Raw genomic sequence first — 19,716 nt, 5'->3', positions numbered from 1 at the left:
AAAGGGTCAAAAAGAATGCAGAGTTATATAAAATCAAAACTTTGGCATGTGATATAGTCAAATAAATTCAAAAGAACTCAATAAAACTTACATTAGAGGCCCTTGCTGGGTAGCTCAGGTGGTTAAAGCATGGTTCCAATACACCAAGATTGTAGGTTCCATCCTGGGTCAGGGCACATACAAGAATCAACCAACAAATACATAAATAAATGGAACAAATCAATGTTTTTCTCTCTCAAATCAACAAATAAAAATTTTAAAAATCAGATGAGAGAAAATAGGCCTTAGATCTATGGAAAGATCAACTTGGCATGAGAATATCCCGGTTTGGACAAGATCAAGATTGCTACAGATCAGAGTCTGGATTTTGTTCAGGGTGGTACTTTGCTAACAAAAACCACACATTCCTGAGACAGCTAAAGTATTGATAATTAGTTACTTTAGTCCAGATGGTAACTATGAAGGGAGGGTGATCTGGAGCAGGAGGAAGTAGATGTTTTCAACATTATAGGGTAGTGGGTGGTAGTAAGTGATAGCATGAGATGCAAAAATCATTTTCTTGAAGCAGCTAAGAAAAAGTTTCAATATATCAATGAGGACAATGGAGACAACCGATAATGGAGTGAAATGTTTGGCCTTTCTGACTTCATCTTGTTCAAGCCTGCTTTGTTTCCAAGGCCTTCAGGTTAATAGCTTCTGCTTAGACTTGTATCTAGAGATCAAGGAAGTATGTGTTGTTTATCAAATATTTGTAGCAACCTCATGACCAAACTTACATCAACTAGAGTCAACAGAATGAGAACAAAACAATCTTTATCTGATTCCCTGCTAGCACCAACATGGCAGTCATCAATCAGCCTTAAGCCCCTTTTACCCTCTTTCTCTTGATGTAAAAAAAGGCTGAATTCTGTACTTTCTTTTTTAATTTATTTTAATGGGGTGACATTGATAAATCAGGGAACATATGTTCAGAGAAAACATCTCTAGGTCGTTTTGACATTTAATTATGCTGCATTCCCTTCACCCAAAGTCCAATTATCTTCCGTCACCTTCTAACTGGTTTTCTTTGTGCCCCTCCCCTCCCCAACCCCCTCCTTCTCCTCCTCCCCACCCCATAACCCCCACACTCTTGTCCATGTCTCTGAGTCTCATGTTTATGTCCCACCTATGTATGGAATCATATAGTTCTTAGTTTTTCTGATTTACTTATTTCTCTCAGTATAATGTTATCAAGGTCCATCCATGTTGTTGTAAATGATCCAATGTCATCATTTCTTATGGCTGAGTAGTATTCCATAGTATATATGTACCAAAGTTTTTTAATCCACTCGTCCACTGATGGACACTTGGGCTGTTTCCAGATCTTCTCTATTGTGAACAATGCGGCCATAAACATGGGGGTGCATTTCTTCTTTTCAAACAGTGCTATGGTGTTATTGGGGTATATTACTAAAAGTGGTATAGCTGGGTCAAAAGGCAGTTCGATTTTTAATTTTTTGAGGAATCTCCATACTGTTTTCCACAGTGGCTGCACCAGTCTGCATTCCCACCAGCAGTGCAGGAGGGTTCCCTTTTCTCCACATTCTCACCAGCACTTATTCTGTGTTGTTTTGTTGATGAGCACCATTCTGTCTGGTGTGAGGTGATATCTCATTGTGGTTTTAATTTGCATTTCTCTAATGAATAGTGATGTTGAGCATTTTTTTTTCATATGCCTATTGGCCATCTGTATGTCATCTTTGGAGAAGTGTCTATTCATTTCTTTTTCCCATATTTTGATTGGATTGTTTGTCTTCCTGGTAGTAAGTTTTACAAGTTCTTTATAAATTTTGGTTATTAACTCCTTATCAGACGTAGTGTCAAATATATTCTCCCATTGTGTAGTTTGTCTTTTTATTCTGTTCTTATTGTCTTTGGCTGTGCAAAAGCTTTTTCATTTGATATAGTCCCATTTGTTTATCCTTTTATTTCACTTGCCCATGGAAATAAATCAGCAAATATAAATATATTGCTGCAAGAGATGTCAGAGAGCTTACTGCCTATGTTTTCTTCTAAGATGCTTATGGTTTAATGGCTTACATTTATGTCTTTTATCCATTTTGAGTTTATTTTGTGAATGGTGTAAGTTGCTGATTTAGTTTCATTTATTTGCAGGTAGCTGTCCAATTTTCCCAACACCATTTGTTGAAGAGGCTGTCTTTACTCCAATGTATGCTCTTGCCTCCTTTGTCAAATATCAGTTGTCCATAAAAGTGTGGGTTTATTTCTGGGTTCTCAGTTCTGTTCCATTGATCTATATGCCTGTTCTTATGCCAGTACCAGGCTGTTTTGAGTACAATGGCCTTGTAGTATAACTTGATATCTGGAAGTGTGATACCTCCCACTTTATTCTTCCTTTTCAAGATTGCTGAGGCTATTCGTGTTCTCTTTTGGTTCCATATAAATTTTTGAAAATTTTGAAATATCAATTGGTATTTTAATTGATATTACATTGAATTTATAAATTGCTTTAGGTAACGTAGACATTTTAATGATGTTTATTCTTCCTAACCATGAGCACAGTATATGCTTCCACTTGTTTGTATCTTCCCTGATTTCTTTTATCAATGTTTTATAATGTTCCGAGTACAAGTCTTTAATCTTCCTGGTTAAATTTATTCCTAGGTACTTTATTTTTTTGGTTGCAATGGTGTAGGAGATTGCTTCCTTAATTTCCCTTTCTGACAGTTCATTGTTAGTGTATAAAAATATCTCTGATTTCTGAGTATTAATGTTATATCCTGCCACCTTGGTGAATTCATTTATCAGGTCCAGTAGTTTTTTGACTGAGACTTTGGGGTTTTCTATATACAATATCATATCATCTGCAAATAATGATAGTTTTACTTCTTCTTTTCCAATTTGGATGCCTTTTATTTCTTTTTCTTGTCTGATTGTTCTGGCTAGGACTTCCAGAACTATGTTGAATAAGAGTGGTAAAAGGGGGCACCCCTGCCTTATTCCTGATCTTAAGGGGATTCTTTTTAATTTTTGCCCATTGAGTATGATGTTAGCTGTGGGTTTGTCATAGATGGCCTTTATCCTGTTGAGGTATGTTCCCTGTATTCCCACTTTGCTGAGAGTTTTGATCATGAATGGGTGCTGGACTTTATCAAATGCTTTTTCTGAATCTATTAAAATTATCATGTGGTTTTTCTCCTTCCTTTTGTTTATGTGATGAATCACATTGATTGATTTGCAAATATTGTACCAGCCTTGCCTCCCAAGAATAAATCCCATCTGATCATGGTGTATGATTTTTTTCATATATTGTTGGATCCGGATTGCTAATATTTTGTTGAGGATTTTAGCATCTAAATTCATCAGGGATATTGGCCTATAATTTTCTTTCTTTATGTTGTCCTTGCCTGGTTTTGGAATTAGAATTATACTTGCCTCATGAATACTGTACTTTCTTAAATGGCTATTTAGGATGCTAGTCCTCATTTATTGATTTGTTGGCTTTCCAAATAAAGTTGATTTCCTTGCCTCAATACCTTGTCACTCAATTCATTAGCTGTCATGTGGTGAGCGGTATGAGTTTCAAGTTGAGGTTCAGAGGTTTAAAAAAGTGTGAGAGAGCCTGACCAGGTGGTGGCACAGTGGGATAGAGTGTCAACCTGGGATCCTGAGGACCCAGGTTTGAAAGCCTGAGGTTGCCAGCTTGAGCGCAGGGTTCACCAGCTTAAGCATGAAATCATAGAAATGGCCCCATTGTCACTGGCTTGAGCCCAAAGGTCACTGGCTTGAAGCCCAAGGTCACTGGCTTAAGCCCAAGGTTGCTGTCTTGAGCAAGGAGGCACTGGCTTGGCTGGAGCTCCCAGTCAAGGCATGTATGAAAAAGCAGTCAATGAACAGCTAAGGTGCCACAACTATGAGTTGATGCTTCTCATTTCTTTCTTTTCCTATCGCTCTATCCCTGTCTGTCTGTTTGCCTCTCTCTCTCTCTCTCTCTCTCTCTCTCTCTCTCAGAAATAGCCATTATTGAAGAGGATTCCCAGTGATGAAGTATTCTCAGCAGAAAGCCAGATTAAGGTCAGAACCAGGTGAAAGTCTTAGAAGACATTGAAGAGAGAGGAAAACTGGTCCATAGGACCACCTTCACTTTGGAAACCAATTGCAAATTCAGAGAGTTTGCAAAGCCATTCTCAGTTTTGATAATTCACTAGGAGGATTTACAACTTACTACAAGCTGTTATAATCACCATCATGGCATAGAGTAGGGAAAGAATACAGATTAAAACAAACCCAGGGAAGAATTACCCAGGACAAAATCCAGGAAAGTATCAAACTCGGGACTTCAAGTTGTCCTCTCCCCCTGAGTCATGGACAGCTTTACTGTCCCTGCATGGATGTCCGCTGATACACATGGAATAGTGCCAGCCAGGGAAGCTCACCTCAGTCTTAGTGTCCACAGTTTTAACTGGGGCTTCATCACATATGCATAATTTGACTCCAGCCCTTCAGGAAATCAGCTGAATACTGTGTGACTTAAAATCCCCACCCCAAATCACATTGTTATTTATCCAATTTCCCAAGGCTATTGGGCAAGCAAAGACACTCCTATCAGGTATAACATTCCTAGGGTTTAGAGATTACCTCCAGAAGCCAAGAGCCAGTGCTAGATCTTTCTTTGGGCACACAGAGAATTATACTGATGATTGACTTTTCACATTGTAGTATAAGAATTAGTTTATATGTGTCTCATGCAATAGAAGTGAGATCCTTAAGGTCAGAGACCAGGCAACATACAATGTCTTCATGTTGGATATACAAAAGAACAAATGAATCCCTCTGTGGTTGGTATGCTTCTGTACAATATAGTAGCCTCAAGTGCCTTGTTATGGCTAATATAGGTTTACTTAATCTTTTTGAGGAATTTGAATCTTTTGACTTCTCTTGTTCCTTCAAGTGGAAAAAAATTACAATGAGCAAATATTTTTATTTTATCAGTGAAAAGTCTCTGAAGTAATAATGCTCAGAATACTCCAGCTCTTTGCTTTGGGAGACAATGCATTCAAAGATTTATTGGACTTCGGAAGGACATAGCTCTCTAAATTGAGGGCTTGTTGCCTAAATCAATACGTATTCTACTAAGGGTAAAAAAAAGTGAATGAATTTGTAAAAGATAGCTTGACAGGCATCCGATTTATTTAGCACAAAAGAGGATTAAAACTGCTCTCAAAGGCAGATGTCATCTTATGTGTTTGACTAACAGAATTATTCCAACCACTCATCTCTCTCATTACCACTGCAAAAATTAAAGAATAGCTGGAAATAAATACATAAAAGATATAACTAAAATACCAGAGTAAAATGGATATATTAACACCTTTTTTTAATGTTACCAGTTCCCAGGCTTAACTCTGTCAACAAGCACAGCACTTCAGAAGGTGAATCTTGTAGAATATAAAATAGCACTGTGCAACCAAAGTATAAAATATTTCAAGGTGTTAGAATATTACTGTGTGCTGTATTTTTCTAAGTCTAACAATAGTGTTAAATTCACTTAGTTACCTAGAACATATCATTTAGTCAATTCTTTGATCTCCATCTAGAGTCTGTTTTTGGAGGAAGGGGTCTTTCTTAGAACATGATGTAAGGATTAAAGAACCAGTTTGCCAATAATTTTTTTCTCCAAAGGAAAAAGGCTTGTCTCACTTTAAGTTGTTTTGGATATGGTTTTCAGTCTTAAGAGCAAGAGCAGTCAGCAGAAATAACTTAGAAAGCTATAACTATCTTTGTAAGGAAAAAAAGACATATACAGTTTGAGGCCAAGAATCCATATCAACTATTTTATGATAAAACACTACCATGATGGCACTTGGTTTAATCCAATCATTTCTTAAGGTTCTTCAGTTTGATCTGCCAGAATTTATATGCAAGATAATCTTGAGGCAGATTTATTAGGTTTGAGATGTGACTCTTAAATGAAGCTCTTTGTATTACTAGTGTTTAGTCATTTCACTGGAGATTATACATTCATAACATAACATAGTGTTCTTAGAGCTAATATTGTCCCACTTTATGTAGTATGTGAGAATCCTACCAGAGTGCTATACCATTTACTTCATGGATTTTTCTTCAACTGTTACCACATTTTTACTTTTTCACACATTATAAACCTGATTAAATAAATCTTATTTTTATTTTAAGTATTTAGTAATCTTCTAAAGGAGTTAAGAAAAGTAAGATCACCACATATTTACTATTTTTAGCACTCTTTATTTTTTCTTATTGATTCATGGTTTCATATGGCATAATTTCTCAATAGCCTTAGCATTTATTTTTTTATTGATTGATTAATTTGAGAGAGAGAAAGAAGGAAAGAAATATCAATTTGTTGTCCTACTTATTTACACATTCACTGGTTGATTCTTGTATGTGCCCTGACTGGGGATTAAATCCACAACCTTGGCTTATCATGACAATGTTCTAACCAACTGAGATACTCAGCCAAGGCTTTAACATTTCTTATGGTACAGGTGTGCTGAGATAAATTTTTGTTGTTTCACTTGCCTAAAAGTGTTTTTATTTCATTCTCATTGTAAAGAATATATTCACTGTGTACAGAACTCTGGTTAGTATTTTTAATTTTTCTTTTAGCTTTTTAAATTTTTTATTAAATTTATTGAGGTGACATTGCTTAATACAATCATATAGGTTTCAAGTGTACATTTCTATGATACATGATCTGTATATTGCCCATGTGCCCATCACCCGAAGTCAGATCATCTTCCATCACCATATTTTTGGCCCCCTTTACCCTTTACTACCCTCCACACCCCTTCCTCCTGGTAACCACCATAATGTTCTCATTGTCTATGAATTTCAGTTTTATATCCCACGTATGGATGAGATCATATGGTTCTTAACTGTTTCTAACTAACTTATTTTACTTAGCAAAATATTCTCAAGGTCCATCTGTGTTGTTGTAAATGGCAAATTTTAAATATATTATTCTTCGTTCTTCTGACCTGAATTTTTCTGATGAAAACTCAGTCATCATTTAAACCTTTGTTTCCCTGTATATATTTCTTTTCTATCAGTATCTTTAATATTTCTTATCTATCAGCAATTTGACTATGATGTGCTTGGGTGTGCTTAACATCTGTAAGCTGATGTTTTTACCAAATTTTTTTAAATGTATGGTCATTATATATATAATATGTATAATGTATATTTAGTTTTTGAGCATGTCCTTGACTCTAGATTAGTTCTTATTCCTTAGATCCTTAGATGTGGCTTTCAGGAACTCCAACAAGATGACTGAGATACACAGTGAGGCTGGTGGCATTCAAACATCTCCTGGCATTTCAAGACCCTTTGCATCTCTGTTGTGAGACACTCTCCGTTCCAGAGTAGCCACCCTCTGTCAAGCTGAGTGGTATCTCCATCTATACATGTGTAACCAAACCTGCAGCCGAGAACCTCTCATGCGGATTGACAGGGCGCCATTTCCACACAGATCCCTCTTTACCACTACTCGATCCCTTACTCTTTAGCAGCTTCTGCAGTTGTAAACCCTTATACTTGAGCTGTCCCCTGGAAAACGCCAGACCAATAGGACCATCTTGTGTTATTTGCTTTTCTCAGTGATAGTCCTAAGTGGTCTGTGCTCAAGCCCTGAAAACAGTTGTCTTGTACATTTTGTACAGCTTTATAATTCCTTATGGCAGGAGGGAAAGTAGTACCATTTGCTTCATCATGGTGTGAAGCAAAATTCTGATTTTATTTTAGGAACACAGATAATCTTATGTGGATCAGGCAAGACTATTAATTTCCAAAAAATTGAAATAAAATTACAAACTATACCATATAGTTCTATCAACATATTCAGTGCATACTCATTTCTTAGTGAATATAAATAAAATATTTTACATTAAATTGAGCTGGAGTTCTTTGATAGAACTGAATTTGCTATTGTCAAGACCTCTAAAAACTTCTATCCTTTCTTGCTAGATATAGAGTATGATGTTAGGCATTGATCTCATGAGAATAAATGCTATATAGGATTCTATTAAAAGTGAAGCCTCATTACCATCATAATAGTGCTTAGGCTAAGTTTTATATCATCAACACTTATGAATGAAACATGAAAGTTTAATCATTTCAAGTTCAGTCTGTTCAATGCCCTAAATACTCAATATATCTAACATATTACTTTTTATTTAATATAGCAGAATTTATACACTGGTCTCATGAAAGTTGCTAAAGCTAGAATACTTTTACGGATAGAGTTTGCTTAAAGGGCATATTTTTGTTCATTAAAGAAAAGACTGAGAAGAAACTCTTTCAACCATACAAACTGAAAAGGATTAGATGTTGAGTCAAGATAAGCAGTTAAGGCCTGACCTGTGGTGGCACAGTGCATTAAACATCAATCTGGAATGCTGAGGTTCCCAGTTAGAAACCCTGGGCTTGCCTGGTCAAGGCACATATGGGAGTTGATGCTTCCTGCTCCTCCCCCTCTTTCTCTAAAAATGAATAAATAAAAGTGTGTGTGTGTATATATATATATATATATATTATATATATATATTATATATATATATATATTATAATATATTTATATATTATATATTTTTATATTATATATATAATATATGCAGTAAAGTCACTCTACTTTTATGTAATTAGAAGGTGAGACTTTGAGCACATTTCCATCAATCTAGTCAAAAGTATCCCAGTGAATATTTGAGTTGTGTTGAAAATTTACTTTTATGAGATGTATAATGAATATTTTCAGAACAGTGATTTGGTTTCTATCATAGTTTTATGCCAGGCTAAAAGTTGAAGCATGAATAAAAGGAAGGGAATATTTCTATTATCAGCTACTTAGGTAAGACTATCTAGAACAAGTGGTGCCCAAATCTTCTGTTTGTAATTGTGGTTTTAAAATGCAATTTAATAATAAAGGAATCCAAGTAGAACTGTGACTACAGGTTGCCAGCATAGAAAAGATTATGAATCTTAGTTATTCACTATATTTCCTGAAGACAGGAAGCGATACCAAGTAAACTTCTTACTTGATTACTCATTAACTTTTGTTTAGTCCACAAACATTTATTAAGTATCTACTATATGACTTAGATGTGGTTCATTTTGCTTTCTTTATATTGCAGGTAAAAATGGTAAGGATCTGCTATTTGAGGATAGCTCTGGCCACTATTGGGATTCAAATAATTTAACAACTGGTTCTCTGCCCTAATGACTGTTTTAAGTACAAAAAAAAATGATATATTAATAGGTAGTTTATTATTTCATGTATTTAATATTTAAATAAGAACAATAAAAGAGGTATTCAAAACTAGATTATGTTTTAAGAGTTTTAAAATATTAATGAAAAATGTTAAATAATACCTGACAAAAAAAACAATAAAACTTTATTTAAGATATTTCCAATGACAGCTTGTCACCCCCTAGTTCTTTGGCCCTTTTTCTCATTACAATATATGTTTGTTTACTGAAGTAACAAACACGAGGAAATTAAAATGTATATTTCATCAAAAGTATAATGGGTTTTATGAAATGAGTAAATAAATATAAGTATAGTTCCATAAAATTTTTCTACCTATGGACAGAATGAACATTACTATGGGTGCTTAAAATACGCTATTGCACAGATGAATATTTAAAAAGAGTAAGGAATCAAAACTTATGATTTCCACACCAGGCAGCTGCCCAGGCACCCACCTTAGAGAGAACCCTGATTATAAGTGCCATTTTAGTAACAGGTTCGCTGAACTGAACAAAAAATTAGGTATTGGTTCTGCTGAACTGGTGTGAACTGGCTGAATCCCACCACTGGCTCGGACCTCATAATTAACTCCATTTGCTGAAACTTTTCCAGTTGGGGCAAAATTTCAAATCGAATGATTTGTACTTCTTTAACTAAAATAAACCTCCCTCTGGTTAAGATCAATCCTTTACCACAGTTTTTTTCTATTCACCATTTTCTTATATTTTTATGAGTTCAGGGAATTAACCTGTTTTTTCTTCTTTGTTGCTATTGCCTGCCATCTTTTTCTTTACTCAAAAAAAATTCATTAAGCACCTACTATAGGCCAATCATTATTCAAAGTACCAACTTACAAACAGACATCAATCTCTTGTCTTCATGGAGCTTATATTTTAGGAGAAAGGAGGCAAAATACAATGTGAGTTTTAAAAAGTATATAGAAAGTAGTAAATAATGTAGAAGGGAAGAAGGATAGGGAGTGTGGAGACTGCAGTTTATACAAAGGAGTCAGGTAAGACCTCACCAACAAGGTGACCTGAAATAAATGAGGGAGTGAACCATGTAGAGGTACATGGAGAAGAGTGTTCTTACAAGTAGGAGCTCTAAGTAAAACATCCTGAGACAGAAGTCTGTTGTGTTTCAGGAAGCACCTGGAAGTCATTGTGGCTATAATGAAGTGAACTCGGAGGAAGGTAGTATATGAGGTGCATCAAGGGATAAAAAACGGGACAAATAATGTAGGGCTTTAAACCCATTATCAGGACCTTGGTTTTTACTCTGTGAGAGATAGGAAACCATCAAGAAGACTTTTTTTTTTTAATTGAGAGGTGGGGAGGCAGAAAGACTCCCGCATGTGCCTTGACCGGGATCTACCAGGCAAGCCCTACCAGGCGATGCTCTGCCAATCTGGGCCACTGCTGCATTGCTCAACAATAAAACTATATTAGTGCCTGAGGCAAGGCCATGGAGACATCCTCAGCACTCAGGGTCAACTTTGCTTGAACCATTCAAGCCATGGCTATGGGATGGAAGAGAGAGAGAGATGGGGGTAGGAGGGGAAAAGCAGATGGTCACTTCTCTTGTGTGCCCTGACCAGGAATCAACCCAAGATTTTCACACACCAGGCCGATGCTCTACTGTTCAACCAACTGGCCAGGGCTGAAGATTTTTGAATAAAGAATTGATATGACATTTTTAAAAGATCACTTGACTGCTGTGTTGAAAACTGCCTGAAAAGAGGCAAGAATGAGAGCAGAGAGATGAGTTGGGAGGCCACTTCAGTGACCTAGGTGATCTATTTTGGTTATTTGGACCCCGAGTGCTAGAAGGAGGGGATGACGCAAAAATGCCCACCATTTTGAAAGTATAGCTGACAGGATTTGGTGACAAATTGGAAGTAGAGTATAAGAGAAAGAAAAGAGGTGAAATGATTTCAACATCTTGTGCCTGAAAAGTAGTACAAGAAGTTGGAATAAGTCTCTATTAACTGAGATGGGAAAGACTATAGGTTGAACTGCTTTGATTGGAAGGAAAATCAGAAAATATGTGTTGGATATGTTATTTTTGTGATGTTTATCAGACATCCAAATTGAGATGTTGGTAGGAATTAAATACAGAGATTGGGTGTTCAAAGGAGAGAGGCATGAGCTGGAAATATAATTTTGAATGTCATCAGCGTAGAAAAGGTATTTCAAGCCATGAGACTGGATGAGATCACCAAAGAAATGAATAAGGTTAAGAGAGATGAAACAGAACCAGAGAAAAACATAAAAGGAACAGCCTGTGTCACAGAAGAAAAGCCAAGAAAACATGGGGTTTCTAAAACCATGTGAACAATATTCTTCAAGGCAAATGTTGTTGAAATATCAAAGTAAATGAGGATTAAGAACTGGCTTTGGCATTAGTATCATAGAGGTCACCTGTGACAATGGAGTGGTAGAGGTAAAAACCTGATTGGTGTGATTTAAGAGTAGGGAAGAAATTATATTGGAAAAATGAAGTTCAAACTGATCTTCAAGAACTTGTATTTTGTTGTTAAATGGAGCAAAGAAACGATGATATAGTTAAAGGGAAAAATATGATCAACAGTTCTTTTAAGATGGAAAAGTAACAGTTTGGTTTCATGTTGATGAGAATGATCCTAGAGAGGGAAAGAGAGAATGAGAGAGTGAGGGTGCAATATTTTGCGTAAGTGCTAAGGGAATGCACAAAGCTGGGCTTTAGGAAGCATAAACTTTTCATCCACTGTAATAGGAGTAATAGTAACAAGAGTAACTGTCACAACAATTGATTGATGACAGGTGTGTGGCAGCTTATAGATACTCTCTTCTAAATGCTCCCATTTCCTCTGGAAGCCGATAATAGTATGGTCTTCAGCTGAGAGAGAGAATAGAACAGAGCTATTGAAAGTTTCAGGAGAGAGGAGAAACAGTGAAATAATTATCTTGGTGTAGGGCCAGGGGCCACCACCATTGCAGCCAATCAGGTTCTCATTGGATTTAGTCAGATGGTAAAAAACAGTGGAGCCAAAAAATGGTGGGCCATTCCTTTATTAAAGTTTTGCACCAGCCAACGAGCAAACATACAGGGAAAACACTTCTCTTTACATTCAGAGCTCCCAAAGCTCTGATGCATTTCTGTTTCCACACCTAGGACAATCTTCTCTGGTTCCTCCTAGATTCAAAGGCCCCCACAAGCCTCAGTAGGGCTCCCAATGCCCTTCAGTTCTGTTTCCCTATCTGTACACCTTCTCTTTTCCTGCTAACAGGGCTTCTTATTCAACACTCTGTATTCTCTCCTCTCTCACTCTGCCAACATGGCTTCTTTCTGCCTCTTCTCCTTCTGCTCTCTTCAAAACTTTCTGGTGCAAAAAAATCCAGCAAACATTAGCAAAACAATGGCCCTTACCAAGCAGGAATGCAATCCACAATTTGCAATCAACTACCCTGCTCTGAGGACAAGCACAGACATGGCTGCCCAGAGCCATCTTCCAACAACAAAAGTGAGCAAACTTAAAAAATACAAATTTTACAAACTCATTTGCCCAACACCCAGAAAGTGAGAAAGTACATACCACGAGGAAGTCGAGTATGAGTGCGCAAAAGTGTGAAGGACTCCCTAGAGTTTAATGATTATGAACTGAAAAATAAACCAGTTTGATTGTGGGTTTTACTTCAATGGCATTTAACTGTGTAGCAAGAGTCATGAAATGGGCAGGCAGGCAGATTTAACCAGTACCTAATGTGTGAGGAGTACAAAAGAGAGGATAAATACAATAATAAACATAAATATAAATAAAGCAACCCTTATCTAAGAATTTATCATCTAAAAGAGATGATACTAAATGTAAATGCTAGTATGTAATCAATTACAGTATATAATAAGATTTTATACTACCAGTGAAATAATAAAGCATTTTATGAGGAAAATTGTGGTCTAGTGATAAATTTTATAATCTATAATTGTTATAATTATTTTAGACCTTAATTTATTTTAAATGGGTAAGAATGGAGAGGATAGTGGCTAGGAAGAGAAAGTTTACCAGGTAAATATTATAGACTTGAAAATCTCTAAAAGTGCTATCATCATTTAGGTAAAAAAATCATGTATTGTGAGGGTTAGGAGGGCCACTTGCTCCACCATGGAGTAATACACCACTAAATTCTTTCTTTCAAATCCTATCTCCCAGCTCTACCCTTTATTCTAAGATCTTGAAAATGCCACTGTTGTGCATGAGTGTGAAGCCAGTATCCACGGCCACCATCACAGCCACCTGACCCATGCAGGTTCGCATTGGATTCGGACAGTCACTAAAGAAACAACAGAGCCAAAAACTAGTGGGCCATCATCTTTAATCCTAGCTTATACCTGGCGGGCAAGTAAAAACACACACTGGGCTCCAAAACCTACTCACATTCAGTGCTCATAAAGCTGCTGACTTATCCGAGTTCCCTTGAATCAAAGGTTTCTAGCTCACCAGACTTATTCACTGCTGTTCCCCATCTCCTTCCTTCTCCCTGCACAAACTCTTCACTAACTGGCTTCTCACTCAACACTCCACCATCTTGGCTACTTCTCCTGGCCTCCTCCATGTGGCCTTTCTCTGCTCTGCTCTCTAATGCTAATCTCAGAAACCAAGAGAGCAAGCTCCCATTCTGCCCCCATTTTATAGTATAGAAATCAAAACTTTTTAATCCAATATACACAATAGGGAAGTCTCTAATACAAAGTCACTTATCTGGGGCATGATGGGATTGCACCACCCCACATCAAAAAGGGTAGGAAAGGCTTAGTCCTAAAATCAAGCCCCAGGCTACAAGGATCCTGCCTGCCCACAGCCCACCCCAATACACATTAATATCACCTGGGCAACAGGCTACCACATGGGCAGCGCCATCTTTAACGAAGTGAGCATAATATATTTTATCTGCCTAACAATAAGAAAATTAAAAAAATGTTAAAGAATAATTGTTGAGAAATTAAAACAGCACACTCACACAAAAATTGATTCAGGAAAAAACACCCAGAAATGGTTTCTCATAGACAAGAATATTTTGGAGTAATAACTAACCTAATAGAGAGATAATACCACAATTCAAAGCGTAATTTCTTAAATATTGGCTAGATAGCTGTTTGTGTACAACCTAATGAGTAGTTGGATTAAATATTCTTAAGATTGTTCCCAGACCCATCCCAATGTAGATAATTGAAGCTACATGTTTGCTATTTAAATGCTTCACAGCTATTACACCCTTTCTCTATCAAATTCTTAAACATCATTTGATAGTATTAGCAAGAAAACAAATGCAAGCAGCAACACTTTCCTTCTGAAGACAGTGGAAAAAGTAGCTGGTCCATGTAATATTTTTCAAAAGCTCTGAATATAAGAGACTAAGAAATTGCTTGAGTTCCTCTTTCTATTATCATGTAAAAATTGCAAAGTATGCTGCCATATAGGTTACAATAGGGACCAAGATCCTTGTGACTTGGTCTCACCATATTGTGAAAAGAATATGGGACTAGAGAGAGAGAGAGAGCGTGTAGGTCTGGATTGTCATGTCAACTCATTGAGAGAACTTGGGTAAGACAAAAAATTTTCAGAGCCTCAGTGTTTACATGTCTAAACAATTTAATTGCTAAGAGCTGATTTTATTTTTTAAATAAATGAAGAATTAGTGCATAAATAAATAAATGAATTTTGATTATTACAAAACATATATTAGAAAGCAGTATCTGAATAGCAGTACTTCAGCTGTCCAGGAACAGATTAGTCTGATTTACTCAAATTCATCGTTTTGTCTTCTTTGAGCCATTAATATATTTCATTTCTGATTTTAAAAAACCACTTATTAAGCACTCACTAAGTTTCTAATTTTATACAAAATAAATATTTTATACAAAAATAAATATTAAATATTTGATACAAAATAAATATTTTAGACATTCTTTCTACATTTGAAGAGTTTGATGTTTTAGAAGAGTCAGGAATTCAACATAAGAAACATTTAGAAAATAATATAATATACTTATAATAACTTTCTGTAAATAACAAATCATTAAATCTTGAGTTGAATGCTAATCACTGTCAATTGAAGAACATTGACACTAAATACATAAGAACAGAGATATATATTTATGAACTTATATAGCAAATAGTTAAGGCTATGAAAGTCAATGAGTGTACGTGGAGAAAGTGAACAGATGAAATGTCAGCCAAGAAGAGAATTCTAAAGAATATTGCCCTTTTAATTCAGTGGTAGGTCAGCTGAAACAAAGATTTAGGTATCTTCAATGGTATTATCAAGAAAAATGACCAAGAAAAACCCTCATTTTTTCCTAAAATGGTATAGGTAGAAGCAACATTTTAGTTGAGTTGCTGAGTGAATGAAGAGTAAGAAAGTAGAGACAGTAAATGTGGGCCAATGTTTTAAAGAACTTGACTGTAAACAGCAGGAGAGATATTGTAGTGGAACCTGACCATATTTAATGCTGAGAAGAAACGAGTAGAAATAGAGAATGATTCCTGATGAGCATGGGAGTCAGAAGACAGATGATAGGAATAGGTTTGGAGTTGGCTGTGGGTTAAAATAAACTAGTCAGTGGAATGTCAAACTCTAAGTTTCTTGTTAGTGACTATTATTTTACATGTGAAATTAAAAACAGTAAGTTTCAGTAAAACTAAAATGGAATTGGTGGGGTAGAAGCATGAGGGCAAAGGAGAATAATTATGAAGAGTTTATATACCAAACAAATGTTGAAAGCCACAGAGTTGTGATATGACCAATCCAACTTCTTGTGTTCCAGAGGTCACCTGTCTTAATATAAAAAAAGAAAAGGCACAAATTTGAATCGAACCAGAGTTATAGTATTGTTGATGAAAGAACAAGAAATAAGGGATTTGAGAGTATTAACAACTAAAATATTGAAGATATGCATGATAAAATCTTGGTTTTATTTCACATCAAGAAGTGAATCTGGTAGGGAATTGACTAACTGGGGGGAAAAGAAGGAGTGAAAGATGAGAAATTTCAATGAAGTCAAAGAATAGGTACACTGTGAACAAAAACATGAAAGAAATGGCATGATAAAACCTTATTGACAGAAAGAAGGATGTTTGCCCTTCAAAAGTGGAAGATACTTGGAAAGGGCTATGGTTATAGTGCAGTTGTGGGTGGCAAGGGTGGAATAAAAGCAAAAATCGTCGGCGAGGATGTAGAGCAGTTGTTCCATATAGACAGTGAAAGTGTGGGCGAGTGGGGAACAGAAGACATAGCCAAGTGCCAAAGTCCGTAAGGATCACAGCTGAGAGGATATGGGAGCCGTTAAGTTGGACCTTAAAGATCAAGTCCTGTCTAAGCTGATTCTTCGGCAGACCAAGAGAGTAAGGGAAAAACCGCTCCCGGAATGAGGAATTTCAAGAACATTAGCACTCTCCCGCAGAAGATATACTGGAACAGAAAATAAAACTGGCACTTTAAAATTTGCTACCACTAAGAAGTGGAGGTGAAATGTTTTGTGGGAGGGAGCTGGAAATCTCCGCTGAATCCAAGTCTGCATTATCTGCCTACCTGCATATATTCGTACAATTATAGTCTGTTAGGAACAAAAATAAGAATTAACTCTGTATCTGGTCTTTTCATAGTTTTTGGCATTAAACTTTAACTTCAGAGATATTAAAATATAAAATATTTGTCAGTTATAATTGATAAAATAGGGTAATATTACATTTTTGTTTTAATTCAAATCACACAGTGTATTTTTTTCTTTATAATTTATATACATTTTCTAAATTCATGTATCAATGTTTAATTTAGTGTTTGTGTATGAAAAAGAGAACACATGCTTTTAATTTCTTTTCGAAAAAATTGTAAACTGATTTCTTTCAGGTCAGGCTGGTGGAGAGTAGGTACAATTTACATTCTTCTTGGTCATTCTTATGTCAGGAGAGGCTTTGATCTGTATCATTTGTTCTTTTCTTTTGTACTTCTGGAAAGCATTGCAAAGTGAGCAAGTTTTTTTATTATTATTATTTGCCTACTAAATTACAATCAATTTAGCAACATGGAAATGCTATTAGCAAATTTTAAAAGCCATTTTTCAAAGTGACAGAAATATACATAACATTGTACATTCTGTAACAATGTCACTTTACTTTCTTTCCTCTACCACTGTTTTTTTCTGGTGCACTAAACAACATTCTTTCTTGTTCTTATAGTACACAGTTGTTGTCTCTTCTTTCTATTTCATATAATAAAATCTTCAAGTCATTAGAAATAGCTTTTAAATTCAGAGAAATATTTTTCTGAGACTTAAAAAACATGGTGAAAGAAATGAAAATGCCATGTGAGTGTTTTATATAATACTCATTTGGTCACCTTCAATCAGCAAACATAAAATATGTAAGATAATTAAAACACGAATCAGCCAGAGGAAAGTATGCTCAGGTAAAGAATTCTGTTATTGTGGGCATTTTCTGTGATTCCTTTTGTAAATGTGTTGACCGTCCATAATGTGGAGAATAAAAAATAAAAAAAAAACAATGGCAACAATTCTGCCATCTAAAATATGACAGTCTTAGCACTGCAAAATATCATTGAAGGGTGACAGAAAATTCTGCCCGGTCCAGAAAAAAGCTTAAAACAGAATAAAATAAATGAGAAAAAACCTTTACCCAATTTCTATGATGTGTGCACAGTGCCCCTGCCCCCCACCCTCCACGAATAAGGAGGACTTAGAACTCTCTGGGAAAATGTATTAGATATGCAACATGTCTTTTCCTTAACTCATCAACATTTTTATTTATTTGAGTCTTCTCTCTTTTTTTCTTGGTGAGTCTGGTTAAAGGTTCATCAATTTTGTTTACCTTTTCAGCTCCTGGTTTCATTGATCCTCTGTATTGTTTCTTTATCCTCTATGTCATTTATTTCCACTCTGATCTTTATTATTTCCTTTCTTCTACTACCTCTGGGCTTTAATTGCTGTTCTTTCTCTAGGTCTTTTAGATGCAGGGTCAAGTTGTTTATTTGAGCTTTTTCTAGCTTCTTACGGTATATGCCTTTAATGCTATGAACTTCCCTATCAGGACTGCTTTTGCTGTGTCCCATTGATTTTGAGTTGATATATGCTTATTACTGTTCGTTTCTAGGAATTTTTCTATTTCTTCTTTGATCTCATTGTTAACCCATTTATTATTTAATAAATGCTATTTAGTTTACAAGTGTTTGAGTATTTTTCATTTTTTCTGTTGTGGTTGATTTCTAGTTTTATGCCACTGTGATCAGAGAAAGTGCTCGATATGATTTCAATCTTCTTAAATTTGTTGAGACCACTTTTGTGCCCTAATATGTGGTCTAACCTAGAGAATGTACCATGAGCACTTCAGAAGAATGTATATTCTGCTGCTTTGGGTGAATGCTTCTAAAAATATCTATTAAATAGAGTTGATCTAGTGTGTCCTTTAAGTCTGCTGTTTCTTTGTTAATTTTATTTCTTGAGGATCTATCTAGTGATGTTAGTGGGGTACTGAAATCCCCTATATTATAGTACTGCTGTTGATCTCACCCTTTAAATCCATCAAAGTCTGCTTTATATATTTAGGTGCTCCTATATTAGATGCATATATATTTATAACGGTTATATCATCCTGTCGGATTGTTCCCTTTATCATTATGTAATGACCTTCTTTATCTCTTACTATAGCCTTTGTTTTAAAGTCCATTTTGTGTGATATAAGTATTGCTACTCCAGCTTTTCTTTCATTTCCATTTGCATAAAATATTTTTTTCCATCTTTTTACCTTCAGTCTATGTGCATCTTTTGTTTTAAGGTGTGTCTCTTGTAGACAGCATATGTATGGGTCCTGTTTTCTTATCCACGCAGCTACCCTATGTCTTTTGATTGGATCATTTAATCCATTTACATTTTTAGTTATTATTGATATATATTTGTTTATTGCCATTTTATTCTTTAAAACTGTATTCCTCTTTTGCTGTATTCTTTTCCTCCTTTAATCTGTTTACAACAGGTCCCTTAGCATTTTCTGTAGCATTAGTTTGGTTGTAATGAATTTCTTGAGGTTTTTTTTTTGTCTGGAAAGCTTTTATTTCTCCTTCAATTTTAAATGATAGCCTTGCTGGATAAAGTAGTCTTGGTTGTAGGCTCTTGTTCTGCATTACTTTGAATATTTCTTGCCATTACCTTCTGGCCTGAAGTGTTTCTGTTGAGAAGTCGGAAGTCATCCTTATGGGGGATCCTTTGTAGGTGATAGGCTTTTTTCCTCTAGCAGCTTTTAATATTTTCTCTTTATCACTTAGCTTTGGTATTTTAATTATGATGTGTTCTAGTGTTGATTTCTTTGGGTTTCTCTTTAATGATGTTCTCTGTGCTTCTTGAACTCATGAGACATTTTCCTGCCTTAATATAGGGAAGTTTTCAGC

The sequence above is a fragment of the Saccopteryx leptura genome, chromosome 6 (genome assembly GCF_036850995.1).
Source record: "Saccopteryx leptura isolate mSacLep1 chromosome 6, mSacLep1_pri_phased_curated, whole genome shotgun sequence".
In the NCBI taxonomy this organism is placed as follows: Eukaryota; Metazoa; Chordata; class Mammalia; order Chiroptera; family Emballonuridae; genus Saccopteryx; species Saccopteryx leptura.
Note: the sequence above shows the minus strand (reverse complement) of the source record.